The sequence below is a fragment of the Tachyglossus aculeatus genome, unplaced genomic scaffold, assembly GCF_015852505.1.
Source record: "Tachyglossus aculeatus isolate mTacAcu1 unplaced genomic scaffold, mTacAcu1.pri scaffold_229_arrow_ctg1, whole genome shotgun sequence".
NCBI lineage: Eukaryota > Metazoa > Chordata > Mammalia > Monotremata > Tachyglossidae > Tachyglossus > Tachyglossus aculeatus.
In genome coordinates this window covers 70,886-83,947 of record NW_024044945.1, presented here as the reverse complement: position 1 = coordinate 83,947, position 13,062 = coordinate 70,886, and the positions used below count along the sequence as shown (strand labels likewise).

Genomic DNA, 13,062 nt, shown 5'->3' with positions numbered 1-13,062 from the left:
ATGGGCCTCAAAGTCCTAATCCCCATTTTAAAGATGAGATAGTTGAGACCCAGAAAAGTTAAGTGACTTGCTCAAGGTCACACAGCAGACATGTGACAGAGCCGGGATTAGAACTCGAGTCTTTCTGATTCCCAGTCCCGTGCTCTATCCACCAGACAATGCTACTTCTCTCCAAGTCCCCCGGATGCAAGGTTTCTCAGTGTCCTTCTCCACCAAGCTCAGAGCAGAAGCTCCACTCCCCCGGAGTCCTACCTCTGGATCCGAACCCGCTGGGTATCATACCCTCAACCATATCATCTCTGATAAATGATAACAATTACGGTATTTCTTAAATGCTTACTATGTGCCAAGCACTATTATAAGCACTGGAGTAGATACAAGGTGATCAGGTTGTCTCACAGTCTTAATCCCCATTTTCCCAATGAGGTAACTGAGGCACAGAGAAGTGAAGTGACTTGCTCAAGGTAACACAGAAGACACGTGGAGGAGCTGGGATTAGAACCCACATCCTCTGACTCCCAAATCCATGCTCTATCCACTAGATCACACTGCTTCTTCACTAAGGCAAGCTGCTTCCTCCCTCCCTGGGCCCTGTGTCTATCCAGGCTCCTAACATGAGCTCTCAGTCTGTGTGCAGAGCAATGTGCTAAGTGCTTGGGAGAGAATGAAAAAAATAGTTGAGGGTCACGTTCCCTGTCCACATTGAGGTTACCATCTGGAATTCCTTTCTGCTCTCCCCGGCTGACATTTCTCTTCCTTTCGCACCCAAGATGGTGTAAAATCTTCTTCTCCAACTATCAATCATATTTATTGAGCACTCACTGTGTACAGAGCACTGTACTAAGAGGTTGGGAGAGCATAAAGCATCAGTTGGTAAACACGTTCGCTTCTCACAACAAGCTCACAGTCTAGGTGCACAGCTCTCCTCCTTTCACACCCAGATGGACAAGAATCGTCTTATCTAACTACCAAATAATCAATCAATCAATCGTATTTATATTGATGCTGTTGATGTCTGCTTACTTCTTTTGACGTCTGTCTCACACCTTCTAGACTGTGAGCCCATTATAGCAGGGATTGTCTCTCCTTGTTGCTGAATTCTACTTTCCAAGCACTTAGAACAGTTCTCTGCACATAGTAAATGCTCAATAAATATGAATGAAAGAATGAATGAATTTATTGAGTGCTTACTGTTTGCGGAGCTCTGTACTACGCGCTTGGGGGAGTACAACATAGCGCTTGCAGCTATAAAAGGATTCTGGAGCCTGAGCCTCAGGGGGAAAGATATATTTTTGTTTTCAATGGTATTTGTTAAGCACTATGTCCCAGGCAGTGTACCTCAGGAAGCGCTGGGGTAGATACAAGCTGATCAGGTTGGACATGGTCAATGTCCCTCATGGGGCTCGCAGTCTTAATCCCCATTTTACAGATGAGATAACTGAGGCACACAGAAGTTAAGTGACTTCCCCAAGGTCACACCACAGAGCCAGGTATAGAAGCCGGGTCCTCCTGACTCCCATGCACATGCTCTATCTATTAGGTCACCCTTCACCCAGGTGCTCACAGAGACTACCTGGCACTCTCTACTTCCTTCTCAATCCTTCTGTCATACAGTCTGGGCTAAATCTCCACACATGGTTCAGGGAGGGTCTCTACATGGTGACTTTTCTGGCTTTTTCCTCCCTCTCCGAAGCATTAGCCCATGGAACAATGGTCAAAGATACTTGGTAGATCAATGAGGTAATAGATTCCTTAGTCTAAGACCAGACCTTGCGTGCTTTACTGTCATTACCCAAGTTTGAGGATGTCAGAATCTGAAGTTCGGTTCTCAGGGTCACGGTTTATTTCCTTATTGCTCTTATTTTCCTTCAGTGGGTTATTTTCCTCTCTGATATCTGAGAGCATCTTCATTAGTATGTTTTTCATAATGTCTCTGCAAAGAGGTCACTTGGGGGAACCTCATAATGTTTACTAATGGGGGCTGAGCCAACCCTGAGGTTCAATTGTCAAATGCATGTAAGACATTCTGCAGGATGCATTTATTCTCGGAGCGTTTTTCTGCCTAGCACTCTCAGAATTTGTATTTTTTATTTCCACTGAGTAGTTGTTTTCTGCTGTCAAATCCCATATTACTCTTAATTAACAACTGGCTCCTGTTTTTAAAGTACTATTTCTTTATAATAGCATCCCTTGCTCTGTGAAATCAAAGTGTTTTATGCCTATTCAGTGATTCTCTATTTGTTCTAGTATATTCCCAAACTATGCCACATTTTAGCATTTCAGTTCGAATTTTCATTATCTAATTAAGATTAGGGACACTCATTTCCCCTATTGAAAAGTGAGTAATTTGTTGTGAGAACTTCAGTGGTTTAAATGGAAGACATGTGGGGAAGGAATTAATGCGGGAAGTAGCCTACAAGATGTGAGACTTGGGTTAGAGATTAAATTTGGGCCAGGTGTTTTTTTCTCTTTTAAAGGTTTTTGATAAGTTGTTTCTATGTTCCAGACATTGTATTAAGCGAAGAGCACTGTACTGTACTCCAGAGACTTCCGGGGAAGCTCCCTCTCTTTGTTGTCCATCCTACCTCTTCCCTTCAAAGCCCTACTGAGAGCTCACCTCCTCCAGGAGCCCTTTCCAGCCTGAGCCCCATCTTTCCCCCTCCTCCCTGTCCCCATCCCCCTGCCTTACCTCCTTGCCTTCCCCACAGCACCTGTATATATGTTTGTACATATTTATTACTCTATTTCTTTTACTTGTACATATTTACTATTCTATTTATTTTATTTTGTTAATATGTTTTGTTTTGTTGTCTGTGTCTCCCCTCTAGACTGTGAGCCCGCTGTTGGGTAGGGACCGGCTCTACATTTTGCCAACTTGTACTTCCCAAGCGCTTAGTACAGTGCTTTGCACACAGTAAGTGCTCAATAAATACGATTGAATGAATGAATGAATGAACAGCAGCTCCCTCCTCACCCAACTCCCTCAGCCATATTCCTCTCCCCACCTGGAAACCCCTTCTCCCGTCACATCTGACAGGCCACCACTCTCCCTGATGTGGACTGTGTAATTGATGCATTGAGCTCTCATTCACTGAGCACTTTAGGGACTCAGCTCCTGCAGCACTTATGAATGTGTTTTTAAATTCCGTTACTTTCCCCTCCCTGTAATTTCTTTGGCGTCTGTCTCCCTCACTAGATTGCAAACTCCTTGAAGACAGAACGCATGTCTATTAATTCAATAATACTCTCCCAAGTGTTGAGTACAGTACTCTATCTAGAGTAAGTTTTCAATACTATTAATTGAACGGCTGATTAATTGGATGGATAGCCCTGGGTACCTTATTCCATTGTCTATTTTGTGAGGTTACCTTTGAGGAAATTGGCATGTATGCCACGAAAGTATGTCATTTGGGCCTCTTCTAAGATCAAGCAATGGCCAGAGCAATGTATTAAGTCATCATTATAATCTATTGTGTTTATTAAGAGCTTACTATGTGCAAAGCACTGTACTAAGTGCTTGGCCATGGACAATGTAGCAGAGCTGGGAGACATGTTCCCTGCCCGTAATAAGTTTACAGTCCAGAGGGGGAGACAGACAAAGCCAGCTGGATATCAGAGGGGGGCATTAAATGTGTACAGTCAAATCAGAGGATGGAACATGGCCATCACTGAGTGGAGTGAAATGATCACTTCCCTTCCTGGGGGAACCAATCAGAGGAGGGGATTGGAGGAGCAGCTCTAAAAACAATGCTTAAACGGGGAAATCCCAACATCCAGGAAGTCTTGAGGAAGTCTCTCAAATTTAAATTAGTGAACCACATACCTATCATATTCACGTTCTGATTTCTAATTCATCTCCTCCTCTTTTTCCCTTAATAAAACAAAATAATAATGAGATCAATGATTGTTATATATTGTAGTATAGCATATGTAGCATATGACTGAAGTATAGTTTATGGTGTATGCAGTACATGTTGGCTTACTGTGAGCCGAGCAGAGTAGTATCTGCTGGTGTTGACATGAAATAATCATGTTGGACACAATTCCAGTCCCACGGGGTGCGGGGGAGATCACAGGCTAAGGGGGAGGGAGGACAGGTACTTAATCCTCATTTTATAGATGAGGAAACTGAGGCACAGGGAAGTTTGGATGCTTTCCCCCAGTTATGTAACAAACAAGCGGCAGAACTGGGATTTCACCCTGGATCCACTGAGTCCAGGCCCGGTGGTCTTTCCACCAGGCCATGCTTTTTCTCTTCCACTCACCAGGTGACACATCCCCTCAGAGTGGGACAGTCTCCACCACCCTCCTTTGAATCAGTCTTATCCGACCCGATCACCTCAGGAGCCACCCTCTCTGAGAAGTACTACCCACCCAACTATCCATCCATCCCCCTGAGAGCCAGCACCCGTTCCCTCCAGAACCAGCCTCCCACACCGGAACTATCCGCCCTGCCCAAAGGAGTCACCCCAACTTCGTTTCTCACGCTAGAACTGCCCTCCCCCACCTCCAGGAACCAGTCCTCCTCGTAGGAGTCATCATCCCCTACTGAAGCTACACTCCACCTCCTCCCCACCAAGGCTTTCTTCCCCCATCCCACCTAGAATCACTGCCTCTACCCCATTTCCCCTCATCCCCCTGCCAGCCTAACGAGCCTCCCCAACCACCCTCTCTTTCCCCTCCCTCCATGACTCAGCTGTCTTTATGACCCTGCTCTGGGGTCTTGGCCCCCGGCTCGGTGAGGCGAGTGGCTCTGCCCAGGCCCAGACAGAGGATGGGGCAGAGCCAGGAGGGAGGATGTGGATCATCCTGGAAGCCCTCCTGTTCCCAATCCTCTCCATCCTCTGGGGCCTTCAGTGGCCCCTCCCTGATGAGGGATTCACCCACGTATTCCTCGGGCTGATACTCTGGCACATCCGGTGGGTCCACCTCAAGCTTCGGGAGAAAAAATTAATATTCTGGTAGGGACCCGGGATTGACCGATCCCATGAGTTTCAGGGGCTTGGAAAACCGTCAGGTCTCCCAGCCCACTCTTTTTTGTTGTTTTTTTTTTAACTTGTTTTATTGCATTTGCTAAGCACTCACTGTGTGTCAAGCACTGTTCTAAGCTCTGAGGCAGATAGACATTAATCGGGTTGGACACAGTCTTTGTCCTAGTCCCATATTGGGCTCACAGGCCAGGTAGGAGGGAGAACAGGTATTGAATCCCCACTTAGAAGCTGAGGAAACTGAGGCACAGGGAGCCCTCAACATCAATGGTATTTAAGGAGTGCGTCCTCTATGCAGAGTGCTGTACTAAATACTTCAGAGAGTACAGTACAACAGAGCTGATAAACACGTGCCCTGACCACAACAACTTTACCATGTAGGGAGGGGGCTCACAACCTAGAGGAGGAAATTATGTGATTTGTCCACGATCATACAACGGGAGAGTGGTAGACCTATACTAGAATGGGTCTTCTGGCTTCCAGGCCTGGGATTTCCCCACTAGGCCCCACTGCTTCCCACTTCCTCCTAATCATTTTTCTTGCCCTTTCACCTCCCTGTCCTCCATCCACTGTGCAGGAGCAACCAAGAGCCCCAAGTGAGGATGGTTGCCCCAGCTTCTTAAAAGAGCCCTGACCAGGTCTCTGAGGACTCATGGATCATGGGAACTTGGTTGTTGCTCGAGCTGAGACAGGCTCCCTGGACGCACGCCTGGTGGGCTCTTCCTCCTCCAATCTCACTCTGCTGTCACTCTCGGTCTCCACGCTGGCCCACCCCCAAGTCTCCAGGAACAGAACCAGGGACCAAGATCCACGTTGAGTGAAGGGAAGATCTCCTTCTAGGGGACAAAATTCACAGGCATGGCCAGGCAGGGCAGGGAGGGGGAGGAAGAGAAAAATAGATAAAAAAGGATTTTTGCCTTTTTCCTAACATAGAGATCAGAGTCCATCCCTAAGACCTGTTAACTTCGATGCCAGCCCATTAGTTAAAGTTACTGTCCTCCCTTTCCTCCTTGTTGTACAAATCCTTGAGCTGCCCCCTCTGCACCCCCCGATAATGATAATGATGGTATTTGTTAAGTGCTTACTATGTGCCAAGCACTGTTCTAAGCGCTGGAGTAGATAAATGGTAATCAGATTGTCCCATGTGGGGATCACAGTCCTAATCCACATTTTACAGATGAGGGAACGGAGGCACAGATAATTTAAGCGGCTTACACAAAGTCACCCAGCTGACAAGTGGTGGAGCCGAGACTATAACCCACTACCTCTGACTCCCAAGCCCGTGATCTTTCCACTAAGCCACGCTGTTTCCCAAATCCCCACCCCTGCCCAACACACACACGAGGGAGGGGGCAACTACCCTCAGGAGTCATGGCTGGCTTGGCAAGGCTTGAAGATAGAGCCCCCGAGCACAGTCTGGCCCCAAATAGCAGGGAAGAGCAGAACCCACCCCTTCCTAGGAACCCCACGTAACCCATTCTCTTGGTTTCTAGTTCAGAGGCTGTGGCAAAAATTGAACAAGGACCTAGAAGAGGTTCTGTTTCTCCTGAAAAGGTGATCTACTCATTCTCTTTTCCCCCTTCCTGGGCCCCCCGCCTAGACTCTGTGATGGCTCACGACGGAAGAGAAGGACCCAGGGAAGAGTCACCCAGGGTGTGGGGGAGTGCGGCTTTAGTGTGAAGGGTGGTATATTGTGGGGGGAATGACCGGAAAGGGAAAAGGGGGCAGGCCCTGTGGGTGGGTACACGTGCTGTGACAGTTGGGCACAGTTGGAGAGCCAACAGTTGCCCAGGGCTCAGGGCTCTCTCGGGGGAGGGGGGTTGGGAGGCGTTTCCCCCCCCCCGCCCCCTCCAGGTCTGCATATGTCAGGACCAGGCTCCTTTCTCATTACCGATGTGAGGGTTCCCTCAGTTCATTGACATTGGGACTACGGATGGCCCTCAGATTATCCCGATAGAGCCCTCAAGATCAATAGCATTGCTAGACTAGACTTCTAGACTATGAGCCCGTTGTTGGTTAGGGACCGTCTCTATATGTTGCTAACTTGTAGTTCCCAAGCGCTTAGTACAGTGCTCTGCACACAGTAAGCGTTCAATAAATACGATTGAATGAATAGGCAAGAGGGATCACCTTGTGAAATGTTTTGATGTTGATTTGATAGGAATAAAAATATTAATTATTACTAATTGTAAAAATAATAATAATAATCCTGTACCATGTTCCAAGTATCGTGCTGAGGTAGATATAAGTTAACAAGATCAGACACAGTCACTGTCCCAAATGGGGCTTACAGTATAATGAAGACAGTGTGCATGTATTTAATCTCCAGTTTACAGATAAGGAAACTGAGGCAGAGGGAAGTGAAGTGCCTTGTCTGAGTTCACCTAATAGGCAAATGGAGGAGTCAGGTTTAGAGGAAGTCCTGTTGACTCCCAGCCCGGAACTTTATCCTGGAGCCCCTGTCCTCAGCTCGAAGATTGATTTGTGTTGTCCTGAAAGGTGCCTGGAGAAGGAAATTTCCTCTCTGCGATGGTCCAGTTTCTGCCCCTGCCACATGCTCTTCTTCTGCTGCCATCCATCAGGTAACAACCTCCACCTCTTTGTTGTTCAGACCCGAACGTATTTCTTAGTGCTCTTGGCTATGACTACACACCAGAGCCATTCTTCTAGACTGTGAGCCCACCGTTGGGTAGGGACCGTCTCTATGTGTTGCCAACTTGTACTTCCCAAGCACTTAGTATAGTGCTCTGCACACAGTAAGCGCTCAATAAATACGATTGATTGATTGATTGATCACACAAGCTGGGGTCAAATCCCAGTGTCTATTCTGTCAGCGGTGGTCCCTACCTAGGTTTGAGGGTCATGGAGGGGGTGGGTTTCCTTCTAGAAAAGAGAAGCAGACCAAGAGCCAGCTGCTGAAGCTCCAAAGCGTGAGGGCCGGGTCTGTCAGTTATGGGAAATTGCTTCCCCTCAGCTGGAAAGAGTGGGTATTCTTTAACAGGCGCTACAAGGACATAGGCTCTGATAAATCACATTGTACAGCCTGCCAAAGCCTCAGAGAGAAGGTTCAGGGCGTGTCTTCGAGGGACAGACCTATCTGCTCTATACCCTCACTGCCCTTTACCGGCAGGGAGAAGATGTTTTGTCCCAGAACGTCTTTCTCCCGAGGCCCGGAGTCAGGAACTCAACCTGCCAGGAAGAGCAGATCATGACTACTTAAGTCCTCCTCGTTGACCAAACTTTCCTCTAACTTAAGAGACCCGATTCTCTCTCAAAGCAAAGGACCTCCAACTCGACAGCTGGAGGAGAGAGATCAACGTTTGAGGGGAGCTGAGCTGAGCTTGCTCTGCCCACGGGCGAATAGCTTGTCCTGAAAAAAGAATCCCATGAGGAAACAGAGCCAAAATATGCCAAGTTGCAGACTAAGACTAAGGGGACCATGACCTCCTGCCAGTCCCCTCACCTCAGCCCAAACAGCCACGGCCCCCTGGGTCTGATAATTCCAACCACTTCCACTGGCCCTGCTCCCTGGAATAGTGAAGCCAAGGCATCGTCCTAGGACCAGAGATATCCAGAGAGCCACATCCTCCAGGTGGGAGGGCAGGATACCCACCCAAATTATGCCCGGCACGACTCTCCTGAGAGGAGAGGCTTCTGCCAAGGAATGTCCAGCCCCCTGGGGTCCTCACTGATCAAGGACCCGGGCCACATTAAGGACTCGGACTACAGTGTGCCAGAACTCACCGATGGCATATCTAAGGTTCTGAGACTCGAGGACTCCCCCAGGCTGAAAAGTGATAGTGGGCACTAGAAGACAGCACTGATGCAAAGCGCCATCAGCCTATTGCTGGGGAAATCTCCTTCGTGGGGCACAGCGGGAGGGACGATACTGGCACCACACCGCTGCCAGCTCCTCCTTCTTCACTGAGAGCCCCAGCTCTCTCCAGCCCCAGATATCCGGACCCAGCCATCCCACCAGCCATCCCATCTTCCCCAGCTCTAGGGTCCCTGAACACAGACACCAGAGAACAGAGAGGCCGGTTACATGGTGTGACAGGAGGGTGGAGTCATTCCTGAAGCTGAGTTTGAAATCAGGACCACGGGAACACCAGGGAAAAATCAAGGCTGGCGACCTGTCCAAAGAATAGTAAAGGCCCTGGAAACCCTCTTGAAGAGAAAGCACGTTGCTTTTCATTCTGGGCTTTCTCTCATACATTACCTAACTGGGCCTGTCACGGTGTCCCCATTAGGGCTTATCCGGCTGGCCGTGAGACCAGGCCATGAGCCTACCCCTACTGGAGACCATCCTGGCTGCTGTGTGGCTGACTGGGTGAATGGGGAGACATCTGAGAAGGCCCATGTCTTACTCGCTGCTGAACGCCACCAGGCTCCAATGGGCAGCAGAGAGCGCCACCATTCCCAGGAAGCATAGAACGGAGCCAGACCTCAGATCCAAACCTTGTGGGCCCCGGGACCGACGAACGATGAGCCAGGTTCCCTCCCCATCAACTCATCCCTCGGCCCTCCCAGGTCTGCAGGCCACTTGGGAGCCATCACGCCTATACAGAAAGGGAAGAAGGACGCTAAAGACCACAGCAGGACCTCTGTCTCTGCCCTGACAGCAAAGGTCCCAGGACCAGCCAAATCCTGGGGCCCCGTTTCTTCCTTGGTCCCAGCAAGGATCAGCAAGAGCAACCAGTCGTCATCTCAAGCTTTGTTTTCAGCCATGTTGAAGATGTGGCTCAGTTCTCTCGGCAAAGGCCAGCAGTCCTTCATCAGCCGCTAGGCTTGGGTGAAAACGGGTTCAAAGCAGCCATGCAAGTGGAGCTCAACATCCAGGAACAACAAACCGCCCTTTCCTGAGAGTCTCGCTCCATTCTCTACCATATTAATACGTGGGGCTCACCCCCCAGCTCCTCACATATCGTCCTCAAGACGTCTTCCTGGGCCCCGGGTCGACTAGGCCCAGGGCCCCCTAAACACTGCACAAAGATGACCATTCAACCAGAGGCCTTCCTGTACTCCAGGGGAATCAGCCAGTTCTCCCCGGAGCACAGCGTCCAACTTCATTCTCCATCCTGGGCTTGTTGAAAATAAATGGTTCTTCCTGCAGGAAAGCTGGGTCGTTCATTCATTCAATCGTATTTATTGAGAGCTTATTGTGTGCACATCACTGTACCAAGTACTTGGGAAGTACAAATCGGCAACATATAGAGATGGTCCCTACTCAACAACGGGCTCACAGTCTAGAAGGGGGAGAGAGACAACAAAACAAAACAAGTAGACAGGAGACAGGTGTTAAAACCATCAGAATCAATAGAGTATAGCTATTTAAACATTACTAAAAGTAATAGAGTAATGTGTACAAATATACACAAGTGCTGTGGGGAGGGGAAGGGGGTCGGGTGGGGGTGCGATGGAGAGGGCAGGAGGAGGAGGAGAGGAAAAAGGCGGGCTCAGTCTGTGAAGGCCTCCTGGAGGCTCAATCTGGGAAGGCGTGTCTTTCATCTGTCCATTTGGGCCTGGGTTTGATCCTGGCTAGCATTAGATTTTGGGCCCTGGGCATGTCAGGCATGAGTGCTCCCTCCTACTGGGGGGTTGCAGTGTGGCTTGCTGGATAAACCACTGGCAAGGGAGTCAGGAAAACTGGGTTCTAACCCTGATTCCGCCACATCTGCTGGCTGACCTTGAGCAAGTGGCCTCACTTTTCTGGGCCTCAGGTACCTCATCTGTAAATGGGGCTTAAGAGTTGGAGCCCCATGTGGGACTCAAGCCTGCCCAATCTGATTTGCTTGTATCTAACCCAGTGCTTCCAACAGTGCTTGGCACATACCAAGTGCTTAAGAAGTACTTATTATTGAGGCCGTTGGTCTCACTGGGGTTTCGGTGAGAAGAACAGGTATGGTGGGGAGGGGTTGTGGAAGTCAGGCATGTGCGGACTAGGGGACAGTCCACTATGGGCAGGGAACGCATCATTTATGAGTAACCCTTACATCCATTTGGGGTTTTATGTGGTACAGTAGGGAACATTCCTCCGACAGGCACAGCATGATTCCATGACAGAAGATGCGTGAGTGTTGTCGGTGTATGGAGTGTGTAGGCAAACTGAGTTTTCCTTTCCTTCTGTGGTATTCTCTGGGAATGTAGTCCCTGTTCTACAGAAGACCAGGGTGAAAGACTGAAGCATCGGTCTCTGGCTCCGATATCATCTGAGGGAAAAATTTTCCCCTTGCTGCACTGCAATGTCTATTTCTTGAGCTCACATTCACCTCTCATCAGTAATATCATTTATAAACCCACAGAAAAATTAGAAAGGAACATAATTATTGTCTATGTAATAAACACACACACATATAGTATATTATTTATATATATATATATATATATATATATATATATATATATATATATACTATACAGAGAAGCAGCGTGGCTCAGTGGAAAGCATATGGGCTTTGGAGTCGGGGTCATGGGTTCAAATCCCGGCTCTGCCACTTGTTAGCTGTGTGACTTTGGGCAAGTCACTTAACTTCTCTGGGCCTCAGTTCGCTTATCTGTAAAACGGAGATAAAGACTGTGACGCCCCCGTGGGACAACCTGATCACCTTGTATCTCCCCAGCGCTTAGAAGAGTGCTTGGCACATAGTAAGTGCTTAACAAATACCATTATTATTATTATTATAAGCGACTAAAGAGGTACACCTATCTTTATAATTTCCCTTTGAGTTTATTGACGATTTTAATCACCAGTTAAATGATATGGCCATCTCATTAAATTATATGGCCATTTCATCATCTGCGATGCCCTGGTGGGATACCAAGAGGCAGGCTTGAAAATAGACATAAATTTTGAATGCACCAGCAGCAGTGTGTAGTAGATAGAGCACAGGCCTGGGAGGCATAAAGCCATGGGTTCTAATCCCGGCTCTACCACCTATCTGCTGTGTGACCTTAGGAAAGTCACAACTTCTCTGTACCTCAGTTACCTCATATGTAAAATAAGGATTATTTGAACATCAGTAAAAAATGGGGATTCATTCATTCATTCAATTTTATTTATTGAGTGCTCACTGTGTGCAGAGCACTGTACTAAGCGCTTGAGAAGTACAAGTTGGCAACATATAGAGACGGTCCCTACCCAACAGTGGGCTCACAGTCTAGAAGGGAGAGACAGACAACGAAACAAAACATATTAACAATATATTTAGAATAATAAATAATAGAATAATAGAATAAATATGTACAAGTAAAATAAATAAATAAATAGAGTGATAAATATGTACAAACATATATACATACATACAGGTGCTGTGGGGAGGGGAAGGAGCTAAGGCGGGGGGGATGGGGAAGAGGAGAAGGGGGAGCGGAAGGAGGGGGGCTAAGAATGTGATCCAAGTGTGGAACTGGGACTGTGTTCATCCAGATTAACTTGTATCTACCCCAGTGCTAAGAACAGTTTTTGGCACATAAAAAGCAATTAACAAGTACCATAATTATTAGTAGGTTTAAGAGTCACCCAGCAAGGATATATCCTTCTGGGAACACAGAATAGAAAAGGGTTTTGGTTTCGTATTGGACTGTTTGGTCTCTTTCTTAAGCATGGCTAGATTTTCACTGTCAGTAGCGTCAACACAAAGGATGGCTATATGTTCATCTCTCAATCCATAAATCCGTACTAGAAAAATATTTTAGCCGAAGCTAGGAGTGCACAGAATTCCAACCATTCACATGTTTGCATTATATATTGTGGCTGGAATGTGATTAGGGAAACAGAAACTCACTATTGGCTTCAAAGCTCCCCATCACCTTGCCCCTTCTTACCTCACCTCTCTTCTCTCCTACAACTCAGCCCACACACTCCACTCCTCTAGTGCTGATCTTCTCACAGTGCTACTTTCTCTTCTGTCCCACCGTCGACCTCTGGCCCACGTCCTACCTCTGACCTGGAACACCCTCCTTCCTCAAATATGCCAAACAATCACACTTCCCCCTTTCAAAACCCTACTGAAGGCTCACTTCCTCCAAAAGGCCTTCCCAGACTAAGTCCCCCTTTTCCTCAGCTCCCTCCCCCATC

General features: G+C 47.8%; 1 pseudogene; it reads left to right on the top strand.

The window, feature by feature from the left end:
* The first annotated feature begins 5,640 nt into the window (after positions 1-5,640).
* On the top strand, positions 5,641-9,774 carry LOC119923728 (annotated as a pseudogene).
* Positions 9,775-13,062: the final 3,288 nt, after the last annotated feature.